Source organism: Ammospiza caudacuta, chromosome 7 (assembly GCF_027887145.1).
Source record: "Ammospiza caudacuta isolate bAmmCau1 chromosome 7, bAmmCau1.pri, whole genome shotgun sequence".
Lineage (NCBI taxonomy): Eukaryota > Metazoa > Chordata > Aves > Passeriformes > Passerellidae > Ammospiza > Ammospiza caudacuta.
In genome coordinates this window covers 31,751,646-31,761,596 of record NC_080599.1, presented here as the reverse complement: position 1 = coordinate 31,761,596, position 9,951 = coordinate 31,751,646, and positions in this window count along the sequence as shown.

Sequence of the window (9,951 nt, the reverse complement as noted above, 5' to 3'; positions counted from 1 at the left end):
TTCATATTTGTGATGTGATTAATTTTTCATGTTGGGAAATGTTTTCATGATTCTGTATGGTTACAGAACATGTGGAAATTAGATGTACTGAAAGAAATGCCAGCCCATTTGGAGAAGCAATAATTTTGTTTCTGTTTTTTTTAGCATAAAAATCCAGAATGTCTGACCTGGCCCAAACGTTAATTCTCCAGTCTCAGGGTTAGCTTGTGAAGCAGTGTATGTTTCTGTATTTTCCCATATTTACACTAATAATGAATAATATCCTGTTAGGGCTTTCTGATCAGCTTTTTGGCTTTCCAGCAGAGGCCTTTTCTTTTGGTGAAATTTATTATTTGATATTTCAGTAGCTTTGATGGTTATAGATCTGCGCAAGAAGGTTAAACTTGCAGATAGCAGAAGGTTTTCAAACAGTATATAGCATAAATCTTTCTGTCCAATAGAACTTTATGGCAGTGAAAAAGCAATATTCCTTTGTAGCCTGGTAGATTTTGTTGATATTTAATTACCATAGCTCTTAAAGAAAAGATATCACGTAAAGAAGACGGTGGAGGAAAAACAGTATCAGCTCTGTACTGCTTTATGCCACGTATGTAATCCTCAGCAGCGGCAGGAACACATCGCAGGAGGAGAAGGGATCTCAGCACAGTTCTGTTTCAGTCCAATCACTCCTGAAACATCAGGTAAACTATCAAAAAAAAGAAAGGAGAATGTCTTCTAGCTCATGATCAGTTGCATTTTTCAAGTTATCTCATTAAGATACTTCAGCTCTTTAAAAAGAAAAATATTTCCCGCAGTAATTCTCAAAGACAAATAAATCACCCTTCTGAATGAGATGTCACTCCCGGCGGCCGGTGCATATTGTTCTTCTCCCGCAGTTTTTGAACCCCGGGAGCTGCAGAACTTGGCGGTCCCGCACTGCTGCGGCTGCCCGGGGCAGCGCCGCGGGCTCGGCAGGCAGCGCTGCCAGCAGCCGCCCACCGGCACGGCCGGGCAGCGGCCCCGGCCCGGGCGGGGCGGGGGGTCCGGGCGCCGCCTGATTGGCCGCAGCGCGGGGCCCCGCGGAAGGTGCCGCGGGCGGCGGGGGCGGCGCGGCGGGTGCCCGCAGAATGGGCGGCAGAGCCGGCTTCTTCGAGGTGGGTGCGGGCGGCGCCGGGGGCGGGGGGCGGCCGAGGCGAGGCGAGCTCGGGCCAGGTCCCGCAGCATCCTGCCGCCGGTGGACGGGGCTGCCCGGGATCCCGGCGGGCTCCTTTCTCTTCCCCCTCCATCTGCATTGAAGCGCCGGGGAGTCGGAGCCAGCCGCTCCCGACTCTGCCGGGGGAAGTGACCGCCGCCGGAGCCGGGCAGAGGGGCCCGGAGGGGCACGCTGCTCCCCGGGGGTTTCACTGGGGCGAGGCAGCAAAAGCGGCTGCCGCCCGCCCCGTCCTCTCCTTCCCCGGGCACGTTCCCCTCGTCGTTCCCGATCCCCGCGTCCCCGGTGTTCCCGGAGAGCGGGGCGGGCGGAATCCCCGGGCTTCCCGGCGGTGCGCGGAGGCGCCGGATCAATGGCTCTGGGCTTCTCGCGGGTCCTGCCTAGGGCAGCACCGCGGGCAGCCTGCGCTGGCTCTGGCAGCGCGTCCCAGCCCTACGGAGAGAGCGAGAGCGAGGAATGTTCTCGGCACCTTCTGTCCCCAACTTCTCGGAAAACCCCGTGGCCAGCCGCTGTGCCCCTCGCCGGCAGCCGTCCCGCGCAGCCTTCCGGCCCGGTGCAGGCGTGGCCGCGGGCGGCAGCGCTCCGGGCCGGCTCGGCTCGGCGGCAGGGAACCGGCGGGCCAGTTGGTGCCCTGGCCGAGAGGACGGCGCCCGTGTCCGGCGGATACGGGCAAGAGCCCTCTGCTAGCACGGAGCGCTCGGTCTTGAGTGGGGAATGAAAAACAGCTGGGCGGAGTTTAGTACAGTCAGCTAGCTCCTTGTGCTCGCAGAAAGCGCAGGGTAACGTGCACCTGGGGAGCTTCAAGGGTAACATCTCATCCACTTACATAAACAGCCACACCGACTCTTTGCTAGAATTAGTTAGGCTGGCTAATACAAAAAATCTAAAGAGCGGCTTGTATTACAAAAACAGGTATGTACAAGCTAAATTACAGCAATCCTGAATGTGTTTCTGCAGGCTTATACTTGGGTTTCTCAATCACGACTTACCTAAAAAAAAATGCACAGGGAGGAATGTTCCTCCTCCCGTGCAAATTACAAATCAGTTGTTGTTATAACACTAATAGAATCCAAAGTAATCTGAAAATCATCTACCCCTTTAGTAACTCACCATGACCTAAAAGTTCAGGTTTTACTTTTCAAAGATATAAAAATGATCCAGACATCACAATTCAGCAAAATAAACTGCCTATAGCTATTTTGGGTGTGAGCTAGGCACCTGCTTTTTCCTCAGCAGTGCTGACTTCCTAGGATTGTTTTAGGAAAAACAACCAAGCTTTTACTGCCTCATGGATTTCTAACAGTGAGGTAGAACTCAAACTGTTGTGAGATCCAAATGCAGGAGCAAGCACATGTGTAATACCCTTCTGATTGCCCTTAGTCACTTCAGGTTTGCTCTTCTGCCTAGACTTACTTGAACTCCTGAAGAGCACTAGTTATTAGAAGACCTCAAAAGCACGGATATCGTTATTGTTGCCTGATTTTGCAGACGGGGAAACACACAAAAGTTGAATGACCTGCTCAGTCTTGCTAGGCAGGACAATAGCAGGAGATCCAGGTCTTTGGAATCCTAAATCAAGATCTCGTGTTTAAGCAATACTAAAGCAAACTCAGCATAATTCATAAATTTACATGTCAGCCTTGTATGTCTTAGTCCTTTTCTTTTTATGGCAGATAATGGGTGGAAAGAGATTTGCCCAGCTCATCCTGTGTGTGAGCTGTCTCAGGGGCAGGATGTGGACAAAGACTGCCTAAGTAGCACCAGCAATGCAGTTCCCTATTGCTTTCTGCACTGTTCTCCCTGATTTGTTTTCTGTTACAAATTCATTGACTTTGAATCCTGAATTGCATTTCCCCACCACACATTCAAAGCTGAGCTATGTAAAGAGAGAAGGTGAGTATCCCACTTCTCTCAGTAGTTCCTGGGGAGGCCAGGCAGAATTTCCACTGTTGTTATAAACTTTAGGGTTCCCTCTTTGAGGAACTGTATAAATTTGTACTTTTGCCTAAGCATTTATAAACCATTTACTCTTTACTGTTCTTCTATGGTGCTTCCTAATAAGAATCACAAATCACTTCACAATCACCAAACTGTCATCTTTACTTCAGATGTTGGTTTGTTTCTACTTTCACCTCATTTTTTAATCACTAATAGTCCAGAGAAGCTTCTCAAGGACAACTATAAATAAATATGCATATACTTGAAAATACTGCACCTGATAATTTGAGGAGATTCAACTCCAGACTGAGAGATGTATCACAGAGACTTGTATCTAGATTAATATTCTTTAGGAGTCTTAAATTCTCTAAGTTGCATAGAGAACAACTCTTCTGACCTATTTGAGGTTTGTTTCAGAGCTTATGATACTGTTTATCCTAACAGTGCCTCTTTTCCTCCTTTCCCTACGAGGGATGCCTATGTGATGTGCTCAGATATAAATGTCTCCAGTGGAGCTCTGAAGTTAGACTAATGAATTGTACTATTTCGTTTTACTTGACAGGTTTAGGTCTTCAAAAGCATTTCATGTAAAGAAAATAGTATGGTGTTCTGACTTCCCAGAGGAAAGATCCTTGAACAAATATATTCATACTGTAGAGAATTAGTATCACAAGAGCCACAGTTGTACTTTTGCTTCCTTAATTAGTTTGGATAGTAAGTGCCTTTTGTGAGCAGCAATACCCAAAAATGTTTTGGAATCTTCACTCCCTGATGATAGATTGAGCTGACATGTGCAGTACAGTCTAAAAGCAATAATATACTGGCCCCCCTTGCTGGCATTTAAAGTTCCCTCCCTCTTCTGTCTGTGATGAAAACCCTCTGAATGTAAGGGGGTGGCGACTGCTGTCTGGCTGGCATGGCTGGGATGTCACAGCTCCTGTTACAAAGGCTGCTCCCTCTCAGAGCTATGCTGTCTAAAGCCTCAGCAAGTAAGAGCACTGAGAGCAAGTGCTAAAAGCAGAACTGCGGAACATTTCAAGATGCTGTATCTTCCAAGAATTGCCAGAAAGACAAGGCCACAGATCAGATATTTGAACAGTCATTTAAAGGGACAATTGAAAATTTCCCTGCTGTTTGAAGACATCTGCTCTGTTTTCACAAGTAACACTAAAGATTATTATCATAGAAAGCGATGAGATGACAGGGCAAACATTATCCCTTACTCTTTTAACACCACTTTTTCCCACACTTACCAACACTTCAACATTCGGTTGTACTACTTTACTTAGAAGACAGCAATTTGTCTTTTTTCCTCTGTAAAGCTTGGAAGAGAAACTTAATTTTGTATAGGAGAAGATGATAGTAAGTCATTCATTGGTAGGAAGTACCTGGAGCTACTCAGAATTTGAAGGCTACATTTGAAATTATAAGTCTTATATTAGGAAAAAAATGGGCTTCTTTGAAGTGTATTTAGAAAAAAACCAAACCACCAGTTTTGTAAGTTCACCTGTCTGTATAAGCTCTTTAAAATTCCCAGGGTTTCCAATCTTCCTGCGCTATCAAAAGGCAGCAGACCCATCCTTGATGCTGCTAGGTAAAAAACAAAGAAAAAAACCCTCTTCAATTTCTTCAATTCCATGTCAAAATATACACTGTATGTACATTTTGACATCCCTACAGCAAATTATGCACAATGAGTAGTAATGAAACTAGAAATACTGAAGTTTGACAATGCAAACACAGTGCTTATACAAAGATATGATTGTGATTTCACAAAGAATTTGTGTAACTCTTCTACCTGCATATTGCCATTGTAGAAAACAACCATAAACTAAAGCCCCAAGGCAGTGAATATTCTCTTGCACAAGGAAAAGGCTGTGCAGTGGTGTTGGAAAACCTGGATGTCTACTTAGTGTTGAGTCAAAGCTGGCTCAGGTTCTCAGATGGAGGCACTCCAATGTGCTTCACAGTGACAGTGATACTCAGTGAATGATGTGACTTTTCAGTATGCCTGGGAAATTGGCAACATGCAGCTCTGTGTTAGCCAGCCTAAGTAAATATGCACTGAGTCAGTATTAACTGGTGGAGGTTCCTTTTCATCTTGTGTGTCCTGCAAGATCTCATAGTAGTAAAAGCTGAAAAGTTCTCATAGATTTTCAAGAGCCAGAATTCACTGTAAAGGCCTTAATGACTTTTCCTTTCTTGAAAAATAAATCAGCCTCCCACCCCAAGTGAATAGACCTTCCTTTTCCTTCCTGACTGTTCTTATGCTGACTCATTTTATCTCTGCCAATTATGAATCCATGTCTTTCTGAAGGATGAGCATTTGTAGATCTAGCTGTTAGCATCCCTAGGCCCAGGTCCACAAAGCAACTTGGGTTTTGCAATGTGTTTGGGTAGGCACCCAGCTCCAAGGTTAGATAGGACAATTTGGTCAGAGTATCCAAGTTTACTTCAACTCTTATCTCTTTACTGTGTGGTATCCCAGAAGGCATCTGCTGTAGAGAAATACTGAACAGAATTACAATGGAAGGGAGCAGTGATAAAAGGAGCCCAGAGAGACAGAAATTCAGGCTTTCTCTTTGGTAGGAGACAGCCCTTTTCACTGAATTCCTCTCCTGCCTGTGGTCTGCCTGTGGGAGAAATGGGGAATGGCAAAAGACATTCCAAAGCAATTTTCCCACTTCCTGGTAGTGTGTCTAACTATTACATGTAAAGCATGAAGAACTAGATCATCTCCTTTGCTGACAGTTTAGTTTCATTCAGAAACAATCTAAATGCTGTGCATTGTGCTGACCTTGGGATAAAGATGCTTACTGGATCAATATCCTTGGGGATTTAGATGAGAGCATGTCTAACTAGCAAATCAGAAACAGGTGGAAGAAATAAAAATGCAGTATGAGTGTCAGCACAGATCAAACACTGGCTTGCAGAAGAGTAGAACATAGGAAGCTGAGGAGTAAATACCTAGAGTATCTCTTGTGAACCTGTTAGACATCTAAATTCTACAAAAGTGAAAATTCATTTTAGAAAACCCTTTGAGTATGAGCATCACTGTATGTCTTCATACACAGTGAAATAATGCAATAAGATTCTAATCTTGTGAAATATGAGCCATTGCTTCAGAGGTAAGGATTTGTTTAGTTGGACTGCTTAGAGAATAAGGCTCTGCACTCCACAGGTAAGATGATGAAATTTTGCTTTGTGAACATTTGCTTGGTTCTGGTTTGGGAATTTCTCCCATAGCATGTGGCTAAGCTGTGAGACTCCCTGCCTCAGGACTGTTTACACAGGTTTAAAAGGCAAATGCATAAACTAGTTGAAGAAAGAAATCCATGAAAAATTATTAAATACATAGGCAGCACTTCTGGTGCAGGAGAATCAAAATCCCTGTGTCTTCCCTTTCCCTCAGTCACTACATTCTTGCCCTGTTTTATTGCTTCTTCTGAGTCACCTGCTGCTGGCTGTTTCAGAAAGCAATTCTAGATGGATCCTTAGACCCATCCTCTGCTGCAGTTTGTACCTTTCAGTGCAAGAGAAGCTTCAGACTGAGAGTCAGTTGTAAAGCAGCAGCACAAATAGAATTTTCAGTGTAAGTACACTTACAGCAATCTCCCTTTGGCTTAACTCTTGATTTGAAGAAAACTTCTTGATATACCCTAATGTGACATCACACTGAGGCATGCTTACTCCCTTCAGGAACAGCACAATCTACCAGAAAAGTCAAAGGAGATAGAGAAAATTAATAATTCTATAGGAAAAATGTTTAGAAATATTCAGTTTGCCACAGTTAGGACTGTGGCAACCACTAGATTGGTTTTTAAAATTCAAATAAACTGATTTATGTAAGCATTCTGACAGTTTAGGGGAGAATTCATTCTGCTCATTGCTCTTTCTCAGACTGGTTGGGTCCTATACTGTGAAATAAACTTTTTTTTAACTGAGTAATTTCAAAATAAATCAATACAATATATGCTTATGTCAGTGCTTATAAAGTCTCACTCAAGTTTACTCAATCTGCTGATTACAAATGGTTTCAAATTAAACTTCTAAGATGCACAGGATAAATGTGTCAGTATTGCCGTAATAGTTGTCACATTATTTTTGAAGATTTGTTGATCCTTTAGCACTTTAGCTATGGCTTTAAACTGCAGGAATTCAAGTGAACTATATTTTTGTAATCCTATTACAGAGACACTACATCTTAAAAACTCTTTTTACACACTTTGCTCAGCTGTTTTTCTCTGATGAATACTTTTATTTTACCTTTTTATTTTCTGAATAAAAATTGAACAGCTGAATATACTTTTCTGTACTTATATTGTGTATTGATTATTCTTTACCCTCAACCTGTTCTAAACATTAATAATCAGGATTTTTTCTTTTACTAATGACACTATTGATTTTTAATCCTTATGCAATTGAAGAAATTTGTCTTCTAATAAAAGATATATATTTGTAGTCACTTACAAAAGAGTTTTTAAGGTCTTACACAAATCTGCCTATTGATTAAGTTCTACTCTAAGTAGTCTCAGAGAAGCTGTAGTTTAAAATATCTTAAAAAATTCACCAAATAAATGGACTGTAAGTCTTACTGCACTAATGCAGGCCAACAGTTGATGTCCTATTGTGCTAAATGCTTTGAAAACACAATGAAATTGAAATTCTCTGAGCCAAACAATTTATGTTTAAAAGAGATGCTACCCATCAGTAAGTGTTCCAAGAACAGATTGCCGGGTGTCTGAAAACTGTTGCCAACCAATGCATTAACTGCCTTGGTGCTGTGCCTCAAGGCTGGAAACATTGTGTTCAGTGCTAGGGTGCTTCATGGGATTGGCCAGGATGTTCAGGAACTACGTTTCTCGCTTTGGGTCAGGCTTTTCTGTTCCTTCTGCAGGGAACACCTACACTGGGGGATGTTCTGATACATCTGAGAGGTGTGATAGAGGAAACAGTCACCTTGCTTTCACTCTGTTGCTGTACAATTTGCTGTGGACTGAAGTGGAATCTAAAGCTGTGTTCTGGCATCCATCTTTCTGAAAAGGAAAAGAATGTTTGATATTTGCTTAGATCTTGAAAGTAATTGAAAGTAAATTAAATGTTTGAAGTGGGAAAAAAAAAAAAAAAGAAACATTGAGCAGTTTAGGTTGCAGGAGCCTTGTGGAAATCATGAAAACTCCTGCTCAAAGCAGATACAGCCAGATCAAATGGCAAATGGCATTGTCCAGTCCAGCTTTAACTGTCCCCAAGAATGGAGATTCCACATCCTCTCTAAGCAACTTCTCATGTTTTGCCTAGCTCATGGTGAAAAAATTTCTTGTGTCTGGATTTTCTCCTATTTTATCCAGACACATTCCCTCTCACCATTATCTCTGTGCACTTCCAAGAAGAGTCTGGATCCATCATCTCTATAGGCTTCCTTTAGCTATTTGCATGGACCAATATAGGCAGGTATGACAGTTTGGCATTTGAAAGAATTGTGCTGGAACAGAACCAAATAACAGTAGAATCAAGCTTTATTTGTTTGTTTTACACACTGATTCTACAGAGATTTCTGTACAGCCACTCCCATGAAAACCACAGAGCTAAAGAAAAACGCTGTAACTTTCAGTCTGGTCTTGTGCCTAGCAATAATAACCAGGCTAAAATACCATAAGTGGTAGAAAGATATTTAAACCACTGTAATTGACCTGGAGAATATCTCTCAAATACAACCACCGGAGGCCATAAATTAAAACTGCGCCTGGGGGATTCTGATAAAATATATATATATATATATATATATATATATATATATATATATTTGGGTTGGGTATGGAATGAGAAGGACACTACTAAAAGTGTAGGGACTGCTGCAGTCTGCAGGGTATTCATTGACAAAAGAGCTTTGAGATACACCAGAGGTTTCAATAGTCCTTGTAGCAACTTGGCATCAGAAGGGAAAAAAAGTGGTGTACAGCTCCCTCTCTGCCCTGTACTTGTTCTGTGGACTGCAAGTGTCAGAATAATGTATTTCAAGAATAGTCTTCTGGGAAAGGAATCCATTTCATTTGCTTTCCCATGGAGATTTCACACCAACAGATATTAAAACTGTAAATATGTGTTATTTTAAATATAAAAAAATCAAGGGAAAACATATCCCAACAATCCATCAGATACTTGTTAGGTATCACAAAGGAGGAACAGCACTTATCTCTCTCAGTGTCCCAGTCAGAGCTTACAATGCACAGGCAGAAACCACCATGGCATTACTGTTCCTTGTGGAGATCAGATTTGCTAGGTGGGACTGGAGCTCAAGTGCTCCATTGCTGTGGCAGAAGAGAACCCTTTGGGACAAGTGAAACAAGGAAATAAGATACTCCAACCAAGTGATCTCTTCAAAGCAACCTTCTGAGAAAGATACTGGATTGTGACTCCTATTTTTAGTGAGGAATCATATTTAAAGTCTAATATTAATCCATTCTCTTGGCCAGTTAATACCAAACATAATTAATTCTAGATGTTTATATAAAAACCCCAACAACTGCAATGAGGTTTAGGGAGTTGCTGCAACTGGGCTTTGAAATGTCTGGGGACTTTTCTGCTTGGCTGTTGATCAAATCATAACATTTTGCCAAACTGCCATTTGATCATGGAAATAAACTGCTCTTTTCAGAGCTGTAGCTAAACCTCTGCTTGGAATATGAAATGCTATTATGTAATTATAAAACAAATGATTGAAGAGGCAAGAGTGACACTGACTATTCCTCTAACAAATTTTTAAGTGTTTGTGAAGCCCAGGTATTTAGCTGCATTTGTTCATTATGTCCACCAATATTTTCCAC